Source organism: Mugil cephalus, chromosome 10, assembly GCF_022458985.1.
Source record: "Mugil cephalus isolate CIBA_MC_2020 chromosome 10, CIBA_Mcephalus_1.1, whole genome shotgun sequence".
Lineage (NCBI taxonomy): Eukaryota > Metazoa > Chordata > Actinopteri > Mugiliformes > Mugilidae > Mugil > Mugil cephalus.
Window position 1 is genome coordinate 20,076,782 of NC_061779.1, and position 12,801 is coordinate 20,089,582.

A 12,801-nucleotide genomic window follows, 5' to 3' on the forward strand; every position below is an offset into this window, starting at 1 on the left:
TTTTTTTTTTTTTTTTTCCTCCCTCGCAGAGCTTAAGTCTCCCCCTTGCGTGTGGCTGGAGCAAAAAGAGGGGAGCAACCGAAACAGAGAGAGAAAAAGAAGAGAGCGAGGGAGAGAGAGAGAGAGAGAGAGGGAGAGAGAGAGGGAGAGAGGGGATGAGAGGAGGAGACAGCGAGCGCACAGTGAAGGGGAGAAAAGCTCCGCTGATGATGAAATAGGAGGTGCAGCGGAGCGCGCGAACCAGTCACTTTTTCATCACATGTCCAACACGGCAAGGAACTGTATTTGCACTGGGGACGAGGCGAGGAGGCGGAGGGAGGAAGGGAGGGAGCATAAGATGGGTGAGAGACGGAGACACAGAAGGGAAGAGAGAGAGAGAGAGGGCGAGTGGGAGGGTGGAAAGCACTAAATGTGGGAGGGGTGGAGGAAGAAGAATGACACAGAAATCCACTCCTCCAGTAGTGCGCAGACGCAGTGCTCACACTCACACGCCATACTGGGATACACTATACAGTACCTCGGCAACTAAATCAACTAGTGAAAAGAAAAAGCACGGAAAAGGGGAAAATACACAGTGGTGGGCTCAAAGTGGGCTGCCCCTGCTGAAGGATCCTTGAAATATGCAACACTTCTGAGAGCTTGTTGAATTATTAACCTTATCTCTTACTGTAGTGGAGCTCTTGTCGCCTCCGACAGACTTGGAAACACACACTCTCGGAGTGCATTAACTCTTCAGCGGCATGCCACAGTGGCCGGCGTGAACGCACAGAGCCGAGCAGAGCAGAGCAGAGCAGGGCAGAGCAGACGCGCGCACTCTGATGCGGACAGGAAAGAGGAAAGCGTGGAGAGTGTTAATTTCAGTAACATGTGGCAAAGAACACACGGCTAGGACCCTCCTCCTCGCCCCGGCTCTGTCACAAAAGCGAGCCGAAGCGCTGGAGCTGAGCCCTCGCAGCTATTTTGGCACAGAGTCAAAAGGCTGATAAGCATTTTTGGGTGAGACTCCGCTGCTTTTCCTCGAGGAAAAACAGCTGCCACTCGCCTGGTGTTCCACATTCAACAGTTCCGAGAAAATTTAGTGAAACCTCCCCTAGAGATGCCGATTTGTCCCGGAAGAAAAAGGAAGAACACATAGTGGCTTTGCACAATTTGTTCGAGGCAAATCCACGCACTGATTTACATTAGGAGTAAGTGAGGCAGAGAGGGGACTAGAGGGGGAGACCTAAACAGCAGGGCTGCTTCCACCATCTTAGGTTGTATTGATTATTCTTTGCTCCCACACACGCTAGCTCTCTTTCTCTCCCCTTCTGTCCCTCCCTCCCTCTTTCTGTCTGTTCTGCCACCTTCTCTACTCGGCGATCAGCATTTGGCTTTTTCCATTTGTGGCAGATTACTGTAACGCTATTGTACAACAACTTCCTGCCTCTTTTGGCTCTGGTTCTAAAAACTGCAATGGCACAGCTCGTGGCTTTAACTTTTTCCCCCCTCGGCCTTGAACTTCAGGAGCTCTAGAAGGAAACAAAAGGAGAAAGGGGATAAGTAAAGTGTATCTGTTGCTGAGGAACTATTTTGATTTGCTTTCCGCTTTAGAAAACTGCTGAGAATTAAAGAGGGGGACTCCAAGCCTAGCAGAGACTATGAGGGAGAGAGAGAAAAAAGAAGGTGGGGGTTAAACTTTTCTTACATTTACTCTGTGAAAACTTTCTGTTGGTTTTGGAGGGAGCCGCATTATTAGCGGGGCTCGCGCACACTCGTCTAACATGGCTGCAACTGCTTCAGGCTGCACAGTTTGTGAGCGCTGCTTTCATAGCACGGCCACCACCCCGCTCCTCTCCGACTCTATCCCTCTCTCTGCAGCTGCACACAGGCTGGACTCTCCACAGAAACTACTCCCCGTGCCTGCGCCGCTCTCCGCTCGACAGGTTTCAGCGGAAACCCGGCCGGCCAAAGGCGACGTGAGAGAGACGCAGGCAGGGGAAACGCTAGCGTTATTTACACTACACAGTGCACGGAAAAGGAGGTTAGATGGCATTTTATTTGTCCTCTGTGCTGCTCCCACTGAGTGAGATGCGGGCTCGGTGCGGGCGTCCACACTGGCAGGAGCTATAGAATCCTATCAGAAGGAGCGCAGTTGTACGTCACATCTCGCCATGCGTTTTAACCAATTGAGAAACCCATGACTTCATTACGGCTTCAATGTATAAAGCTGGCACGTGTATATGTTAAGGGACCTTATTTGGGAATAACTTGGATCAACAGAAAATATCTACGGGATTAAACATAGCTGTTTTAGGGAGACACGCTTTGTGAATTTATGCTTAGTGTGCATGCTGCACTTTGCATGGCATAAAGTTCATTCGAGGATACAGTTTGGGGTTTGCTGCCAGGTTTTGTCACCGTGCTCCCCTCGCATTGTTCCGCCGCTGCACGTCGCAGTTGCTTATCGCGTCTTAACGTTACCGTCACATTTCTGGAACGGGAACGGGAACGGGCGTTTTAAAGCGGCTAAATAAATCACTTTCAGCTGAGTTTCCTAACGACGAGGTTGCACCCTTGCTCCCTCTGCTTCTCCTGTCATCCCACTGCTACTAGTCGTACTTATTTTTCGGATCGAATTGACAAATAAGCTGGATGTTTGATGAATCTCGACGACTCTTTGATTTGAACGCAAAAAAAAAAGAGAAAAAGAAAAGAGGTTAAAGCAGCAGCTCTTTTCCAGAGTACGGGACTACTACATCTGTGTGATACAGGCCAAATTAGGCCCATTGATAAAGAGAAACAAAATGGCAGACGACGCCATGTTATAGACTCTGCTCGACATTGTTTCATTCATTTTCAGGAGCGAAAACCTTCAACGGTGCAAATCGCTCAACGGATTTTATAAAAAGTCGTCAGATGACTGTAATTTGTAATATTAAAATGACGGTTTTGTATCTTATATAAAGCACAGAAATGGCATGTTTGGAGTATTACACAGTGGACTAGGTACACATTTAAACTGTAAACATATACTGTATGGAGCGGCCATACATATGCTGCACACATATATAATGTCTTTAAAAAAAAATCTGATTTGTTTTTTATTCCAAAATAATTTTATGGATGTAAAGGCCTCGTGGTGATCATGCTCCTGAGCTAACAGTACACGTGCTGCAGTGTTTTCCAACTAGGACAACATATTAAACACACATTTAACTGTTAACAGGCTTAACTGATGAGTCTGTCTACTGCAGAGAGCTCAGATACGATGTGGACAGGAGGAGGCCGTAACATAAAGGGACTGTTTTCCTGGAGTTTTATTTCAACTGATGCAGGAACAATGAGGACAGCGGGAGGAATATGGAATTACAGTGGGCAGGGGATCCACAGAGACGCACGACACTCGCGCTTAAGTATTCGCAAGCACCAAGGAGGCAGTAGGAAGCTTTGGGAGTGAGTAAGAGAAGGGTGGCTGTGTGCTCGGTCAGCAGCCACCGCTACACAAACATCTTGTCATGATATGTGGCGCATAAAAAGACATAAATATTCCAATGGGCTGATTGTAGGGGATGAGAGCTAACCGCAAAGTATCCCTTCAACACGAAGGAAGACTTTAATGCTCTCCAGGAGCAAGAGCAGAGTCCATGAGGCGGTCTTGCTTAAGCCCTGCACGTGTCTAAACAACTTCTCTATTACACCCGAGACCTTTGAGGGCACTCCCCATCGAGCAGGGAACAAAGGCCATGACCCCTAGGTCAAAAGAGTTACACGGGAGGCCAAGCGGGCCCATTCAATGTTCCACTGCTGTTTGCTTTAAGAAGGTAAAGATTACTAACACATTAACTAATGCCGATTAGGGGGTTATCCCTCATGGGACCGAGGTCTCAGGGCAGCACATCACATCTTATTAACACAGCCTGACCTTTGACCCCACCAGTCACCTTAGGCAGCCGACTGTGACCGCCACTTTCTTCCCTCTGTCTCAGGCACACACGCACACACTGTGTCACCGCAAGGTGCAGCACAGCTTGAACAAAGTGACTGCTGTCTGGGCAAACGTGAATAAATGAGTCAGTATTATCTCTGCTCGGTATTTGCAGTGCTAATGCGCTTCCGCTCCAAAATAAAGGGACTCGCATTTGGCAGACAGTGGATCACGTGTGAAGCTGCATTTCCAGAGAGTTTAAAGTCACGATCAATCACGGTCAGTTCAAATTTGCTGTTTTTTTTTTCGAAGGCTGCAACTTACAAGAGTGTGTTCATAAAATGGTCGCATGTGCAATATAGTTCTCACCACAAAATGGTGGACGTGAGACATGCGCAGTAGCGACGTTCCATATATATCTTATATCATACGATGAAATAGACGATTGTCCCGGATAATAAGGGGAAAAGAGAAACGTCCGCACGAACTCCTTCTGCCGTATTATTTACACATTACTTTTTGAATGAGCACAGGCGCACAACCAAACAGTCGATCTGAGCTCACTTAACCCTACGTGTGAGGAAGGAGCAGGACAGTAACTCACTTATAATGACACCAGGTTTAAATTCTTTGCCTGAGAACGTAACATTTGGGGCTCTCTCTGAAATAAAATACAATCCATTTTATGGAAACTGAAGCATATGTCAGGATTGGTGATTTTTACATTTTTTTTTTCTCTAGGTGTGTATTCTCAAAGTTCAAGTTCAAAAACGTGTAGATATTACAGCCGAGCACTTTCTTAAAATGCACGGTTTAAATAGCAGCTGAATTTGAAAACACAACATCTACACTTAATTAGCCCGTTATCTAAAATACATTCAGCTTTGAATATGTTTGAATTTGTTGCTAATAAAGCCGAAAAACTTCTGGACATGCCCGCCCTCATATAGTATACGAAACAAAACAAAACAAACAAATAAATAAGTAAATAAAAGCTGAATAAGTATTTTAGAAAAAATGTGCTGTAATTAAGTGTAATTAAATTTAAGATAAAACTTTTCTTTTTTGAACTTTATTATAATGTGGGAAAGGGAACTTAGTGCTAAAAACTAAGAAAAACGCAATATGTATATATATATATTTTTTATATATTTTACACGTATTTAATAATGTATTAAATATGTTTAAAACCGCCTAACATTTAGTATATTTCAAATCTTTTAAATTTTAGTTTCTGTAAATAAATAAATAAATAAATTTACAGTGTAGCACATATACAATATTCTCAATAATCAATAAAAGCTACATTTGTCTCTTCCATGGACAGAAATGCATATTTTTTTATGTGAATTGTAGAAAACTATGGTTTACGGGGTTTTTATTGAATTTTCTAATGTCGTTTCTAATGTTGTTAAAACAAATAGTGAATTCCAGCCACAGTAAACTATGCACTTTTTGATCATCATTAATTGAAATAAAATGAAACCCCATTATTTCAATATTATTTAACACACTTTGTTATGCATCTAGAAAATCTATTCCTTTTAACATTTTAAAATATGGTGTATTTCAATTTGGCTTCGATAGTCATGAATTCAATTATTATCGGATTTATTTGATTTGATTTTTTTGGAGTTCAGTCCAACAGACTTCGTCAGAAATTATTTCCTGATCAAAACGTAGTGCAGAGCATTGATTTCCACATGTGCCAAACACTAATCAGATAAGTGTTGATCTGGTGCCTTAAACAAATGTAAAATATCACAGGAAATCTCGAGTCTCGCTTTAAATGATTTTAAATTCAGTTATTAAAAAAAAGCTAAATTTGTGTCTGCATCATTCACACCGGATCACTTGATCTCCACAATAAAGCAGGAATAAAGTACTTCTTTCAAAGCAATAATTAACTCACCTTGCTCTTTCTCACAGGGTTCGGAAAGAAGAGGAGGAGGAAGAGAGACACAGGGAGGAAAAAGTGCAAGGGAGAGCTACTCCTGAGAACAAGCTGGAAATTATGGACCTTTTCGATATCAGACCTCGGAGTGGACGACCTATCCTAAGAGGGACGCACCCTAACTGTAACTAACAACTACTTCTGGCAGCCCCTCAACAGCCAGACATATTGTCCTGGATCAGGGCCGCTTTTGCTTGGCAGCATTAAACGAGGGCAGCTTAGGCGAGAATACACTGAAATATCGATAATATTAAGGCGTTTTGACAGCGGTGCATTAAAAGTAAACGAATACACAGATAGAAAGATAAAGGCCGAGCAAAGAAACAATACACCTACAGGGTTTTGCTCTTTAACCCTTTCTAAACATGGCCGAGGTGATACATGGGGAAAATGACATGAAAACACAATTTTAATACACAACGGTGCTAGTGTGTATTTTTATTTAAAATTTAATATCATTCCTTAAATATTTCCAAGAACTACTTTAAGCCTGTGCCATGACAAGATATAAAAATTAAAAAAGCATTAATATGTCATGTTGGTTAAATACGGATTTCACAGTGCTAAGACAAAATATTTTCGTTTTCACTTGGAACTAAGTATAAACTTAGTTTAATTTAATATATGAAATCCTTAAATACTACAATTTGCGTCAAATTAAATACTATTTCATGTACACATTTTATAGGGTTGAAAATAACAAATTCAACACATAGGAAATATGTGCTACCTGGTGTTGGCTACACTACACTGTGCTCAGTGCAGCACTGAGATATTAGGCTGCTGGGACAAATTCTCTAAAATCAATGACACTTAATAATTAAAAAAAAAAAAAGAGTAAAATCTCATTTTCTGTCCACTTCACTTCCTGCATCAGACTTCTACATACCTGAACTCTATTCTTTTCCATTTTTTCCCTGAGGGCTGCTAGTGCCTTCTTAAACAACCTTGGCTATTTCGTTTTATTCTCCCTCGTCAGTAGTAGCCAGCAGTGCACAGCCCTGGCATTTTAGGGGCCACGTCACAGCGCCTGTGTCTGCGCCGCAGGGCTGCAAGGAGTCCAACAGCCGAGCCATACGCACTCAGCAGCTCGCTGCCTCAACAAACACTTTAAGCGTGCTGTTTTGTTATCTTACACACTCATTTTTTAGCATCCTTGCCTCGCTGAGAACAGAAAAACACGCACCTAATACACTTCATCCGTTTCATAAACACGCTCGTCTCCCGGTGCCCGCTCCAGCGCAGTGCCACTGAGGCTTCAGGCCCTGAAATCACTTCACAGCCCTCTGCTCCTCCTGATTACCACCGCGGAGTTAGCTCAGCCGCAAAATATCTTTACTCAATGGTAACAAGCGAGACAGGAAATATTCTAGATACTCATCTAATTCCCAATTCAGCAACACTAAAAGAGACCGAGGTCTGTTTCTAGGTATCTGCAGAATATAACTCCACCTGTGGCATCCCCTTAAAAAGGGACACACAGATCTGACTTTAATTTGAAAATGGATAAAAATACTGATTAGGTAAATTCCAGCTGGGCTGACAGACTATAATTGATGCATATAGTGTTATTAGCAGGAGGATATTTTTCTATGTGGGAGAAAGGAGCGCTTCATAGGACAGCTGCGTAAACACACACCTTGCTCCATGGGCTATTTCTGCGATTTTAGTGGCTCTTTCGATTCCTGCAAAATATTATTTTTTAAAAGGGGCAAAATAATGTCTGTTGAAGATACGCCTCGCTTTTCAAAGAAAACAGACCTCGCGCCAGAGCTGTACAGGTCCACAACTGTACACATTTTAATTTTATCACATTGTTATTTCTGCAGAGGTTGCTATGGTATGGTATGGTGTAGTAACTTGTTCCCTGTTTTTTGGAATAACAACTGTCGTCTCTGAGCGGACGAATTAAATAGTGTTTTTTTTTTTTTTTTTTTTTTTTTTGTATTACTCTGTATTTGTGACCATTACTGAAACAAACACACTGCTGGGTATTCTGAGGAAATGCACGCTTTATAAAGTGGTTGTTTCCATAAACGGTTCTTTGTGTATTCTTGTGTATTCACAACTGGTTGCTCCGTGTTTTCATATGGAGGTCTGTATCTGCTTTACAGAGTGTATTCCAGATTAATAGGCTTACTTTGATACTGCAGCAAAGATTAAATTATGTAAATATTTGAAGTCTGTTTTCTATTTGCTTTGCCTGGAAACTCTTCAAGTTGTTGTTCTCTTGTTAATATAAAGGCACTTTGGTTGCATGTAATGTGACGCGTGTGATAAAAAATAATATTATTATTTCTATTATTGCCATCATCATCCTAACTTTGCCTCACGAAACTGTGCATTTTGTGTAACGTGGCCACAGATGCTTAAAATGGTAGAAATGACAGTTTAGAGATGCTTACTACTGCTCAGGGTGCGTCTCTGTAAATTATTTTCACCCCTCCCACTAAACTGTGCTGATATCAGTGGTGAATAATATTCTCTGGTGCGCCCGTCACTATCATCATCATCATCACAATCGTCACACTAAAGGTGTCGACAGCATGTGAGCGACCGGGGTAAGACGGGCCCTGACCTCTCGCACCAGCTCCGAGAGGCAGAGGGTCAAGTAGAGGACATGGCGGTGGAGGGAGAAGTCAATCTTATCCTTCCGTTCCGCCACAGGCCTGTGTGCAGCGACAGCAAGATGAGCTGGAGGGCTTTCCAAAATCCACACTCGTTTGGCTGGGAGCAAGGCATCAGGGCCGTGTGTGTTTCAAAGGAAACGCTGAGGAAAGCGTTTTTTGTGGCAGCACCAGTGCACTTGACAGTGTGTATTAGCCTGCCTCTGTGTCTTTAGCCCGTCCCCACCCCGACTCGAAATCTCTCAACACCAATATCTGTCATCTTTAGTAGCCAAAATGGTGCGCTGCCCAATTGTCTCCCAATGGTGGAGGGTTCGGCCTTGCCTCGCCTTGATACGGTTCTCACGTGCGCGAGCGATTTTCGGTCATTGTCTCTCCACATTACGGATACCTCCGTCTCTGCTGAGCAGCGTGGGGCCGAGGGGTTAAAAGGCAGGACGCATTGAAATGAGAGGGAGAAAAAAGCTCCGGCTCTCGGACTGCTGTCAATTGAGCCTGTGCCTCTGTGATATGGGGCGGGGGGAGCTGGGGGGGGGGTGAAAACCTGGCACAGAACCAACCACTAATGCCCCTTAAATGTCAGAGACTGCAGAAAGGAAGGGTGACGGGGAAAAAAAAAAAAAAACGGGAGCACATTCATATTTCAGCATGGCAGATGCTATAAAGTCTTGATGCCTCACAGTGAGGGAACACAAGGGCCCCAGAAGAGCGAGAGAAAAGGAGAAGGTAGACGTAATACGGGAAAATGGAAGAACTGGAATTTGGAGTGATGGAAGCAGAGCCCCATCTGATGGTTGTCTCTGTTTGATAAAGTTCCTAGAGTAGATCTGTCTTGCCCACCCCTCTCTCGTTCTCTCTCTCTGTCTCTCCCTCCGCAAACGAAAATCTGGCGGGTGGGGGACGGGGGTTGAGTCTGGTGTTGGGGGTGGGGTTGGATTGCTGGAGAGAGTGATCTTTTTTTCCACCGGGGTGAAAGGCGGACGGTCATGTGTGCAGAGCTCATGACAAAAGGCCCTTTTATGTGCAGCGTATGCAGATAGAGGAGGCTCCTTTGTGCACAGATGGAGATCCCATGCCTGGGTCTGCCTGCGGCGGAGAGGGAAGGGAGGGCGGAGAGGAGAGAAGAGTGTTGGTGAAGGGAAGAGAGGGGAGGGAGGGGTGTCTCTGGCACTGAGTGCCATCACTGTGTCTGGTGGGGGATGGGGCACGGAAAAGGAGAACCAAGCCGTCCTGGTCCTGCCAGGTTCATACATTAGGGAGGAGGGGCCACAAGCCCTGCTAAGAGGATACTGAGGCTGGTAACCTAATAGTGGAATCACAGAGAGAGCCCTCTAACTGCCTAACAAGTGGACTAGAGTCAGATAATATTTGCAAGTAATCTCCACAGTTTGTTTCAACCAGCTTGGTAAACTAGTGTGTCACATATATTGCAAGAGATTTTTAGAAAAGTACAGAAGCACGTGAAGGATTACAAGCTTGAAAAAGCTTAGCCTATTTTTTTTAATGCCAACTATCACATGCTCCTAACAGGTTAAATGCTCAAACATAAACATCACTTAACCAACAGATACTTTTGACATCTACTGTCAGATTCAGTTTCAAATTAATTCCACCACAAATAGCCTGTGCCGCTGATGCGTGGACCCTTTCGTGCTGCCCGTAATCTATCAGTCTCTGGATTAGAGGGTTAAATGTTTAGTGTGTCTCCTCTATTGTGTCCCGGTGCCACCTCTCTGGTGAAAGGTGAGATAACTCCCACTGGCATCCCGTCTGCTGAAGACGTCATATCCTTAAAGCAGCCGGACAGGTTCCTATCCGGTGAACAGATGGACAGCACCAGTCACGACAATGACAGTCACGTCAACTCCTTCACAAGGTGAGGCTGCTCATGCACTTGCATTGAGTTGTTAAAATGTAAAAAAAAAAAAAAAAGTGGAAGAGAGAAGTGCAACGTTTGCTCATGGACCGGCTTGTCTGGGGTTTGCACTGATTGACGATGAAAGAGAATGAGTTAAGGTCAACTAGGCATCAGTGGTTTTAACCTACCATAACACAATTTCATTGCCTACACATGAAACGCATTTGATCAGTTGACTTAACTAATTTCTTTCTGTGTTATGTTATGGAGCATGAAAGCCACAAAGCAAGCAAAGCTTTCCCTTTAGTGGCTAGTCTGTAAACCTGTGTCACCAACCGACTGAATAACTGGTTGCTGCATCAATCCAGCAGAATCTCTTATTTTACTTTTTGCATTTTACTGCTAATTATGTTTTATATACTATATGAGATTTTAATGCAAAACATCACACCTTGAATCCAATATTATGAGGTAGCAAGTTCAAATATTTCAGTCACTCTTTTCCAAATTGATTCTAAGCAGGGTCATACGTTTAAATGTCAATGCAATGTCCTTTCTTACAGACCTTTAAACCCTCTCAATACTCTTGGCATCCATTAGAAACCCAAACCAACTCTATAAACTCAAATGTGCAGTGTCTAAGTCCATGTCCATGAAATGATCAGTGTGCAGTGGCTTCTATCGCTATGGCGACTGCAACCGCCTGTCACTCTCAAAGAGTGGAGGCAAACCTCCTGTGGCCACAGCTTTAATGTAATGTAAAACACCCTCTCTAGTAGAACCAGCGTTTGGTTTGTCCATTCTGGGCTACTGTACACACATAAGGCCAAGTGGAAGAGGACCTACTACTTATGTAGATATGACAGACTCAAAGCCTAGTGGTAACACCTAGAATTCACAGTTATGGCTTTTATACACTGATGTAAACACAATTTTGCATGCTATATTTGCAACAGCTGCTAACTTTGCTAGCCCACATTTTATCGCACCACCACCGTCTTACCGAAACAGTTCAAACAGTCAGAGAAGTAAATCCTTGGCTTTCTACTACCCAATTGACTCATTAAGAGATCACTTTTAAATCCTGACCCAAAGCGTTAATTGCGCTGTCAGAAGCAACCTGCATGAACACCACTATTAAACACGATCATTTACAACTAGAAAACAAACTATTTGAATTCCAGTTACGTTTCTCCACATGCCACACGAGTGGCATATGAGGTTGTTTGATTCATAACCGCAACACCTGGAGTACTTTCATCTTCTCGTTCCATTAAGACCACGAGTGTTACTAAAGTTCCAATAGAGAGTAGCTTGTTTCACACTTCAGGCTCTGGGTCTCTCACATATCTTAAATTCAGAGCTATCCTTCAACAACAGTAGGTCTGTTTGTAAAAGCCAATATGCTACTAGCTAGCTATTAGCCCTCTAGCTAATGTAATATGCGTAGGACATCATTTGGCCTCTGGTTAAACCCTTTGTTGCGACTGTGGATAATGGTGTGTTACAAAATATCAGAGAGACAAATTTAGTGAACAAAGTGTAATAGAATTCAGGAAGCTAAAGTTAAAAGGTGTGATTTCAGAAAGCAATCACATTTAAAGGTAAATAAAGTAAAAAAAAAAAATAAAATAAAAAATACTACTTTTGTCATGTAACCGCGAACAACATATTACAACTGTTGGAGATTTATTTGGGCCCTACTCATTAAAATCAGTCAGCGAAACCTTGAAGGCTCAGTTGAAATGAGTAAACCCTGCACCAGTCTATTCACATTCAGTTTTTATCTGTCGTGCTTTAAATGATGAAGCTTAATGAAATGCTTCGACACAACTCTAACTCAATGATTCACACACGTATCAACTAGGTTTTCTCAATCGTTCGTTCCCTCTTGCCTTTTTTCTAGTAATCTCTTTGTCTCACACACGCACACCAACAGACACGCACAGAGACTTGAAAGCAAACCTGACGATGAGTCCAACAAGGTAGATTTAGGCTAATAGGTGCTTATTTTGCCTGAGTGCTGTTTTGGTTTTTCTGGTTGTGGCCTAACCCATGCCCGGCCTGCCTGCAGTCTTCCCTCCAGGAAGCCTGAAATTAAAGGCTGACTCTTACCACTCTCTCCTCTATCAGTCCCCTGTTGCTACCCTAGATGCCAACAAAGGTATTTCTGCCCTAATCAACATGGAGAGTGAGAGAGATATGGATTCCCTGCATCTAAAATAAGGAGTATTTGAGTTTAAAGTTTTTTGGATCCTTTTGAGACAAGTTTGACTAAGCTTTCATTTCAATAATGCCATGACTACCATGAAGTGCATTCCCCGAGTGAAATCGGTAGATGACAATATCATCTTTTGGATCCATTCGATCTGACTATTCCTTGTGAAAAGTAGACCAATAAACACAATATACAGCACCTCAGTGCATCAAGAGACAAGAGAGGAAAATCTGGAAGAAT

At 43.2% G+C, this 12,801-nt stretch overlaps 1 long non-coding RNA gene across 1 annotated transcript; it reads left to right on the forward strand.

The window, feature by feature from the left end:
* The first annotated feature begins 1,383 nt into the window (after positions 1-1,383).
* On the forward strand, positions 1,384-8,126 carry LOC125015438. Its single transcript, XR_007113604.1, has 2 exons — positions 1,384-1,662; positions 5,834-8,126. It is a non-coding gene; the product is annotated as an uncharacterized LOC125015438 (long non-coding RNA).
* The last annotated feature ends 4,675 nt before the right edge of the window (positions 8,127-12,801 follow it).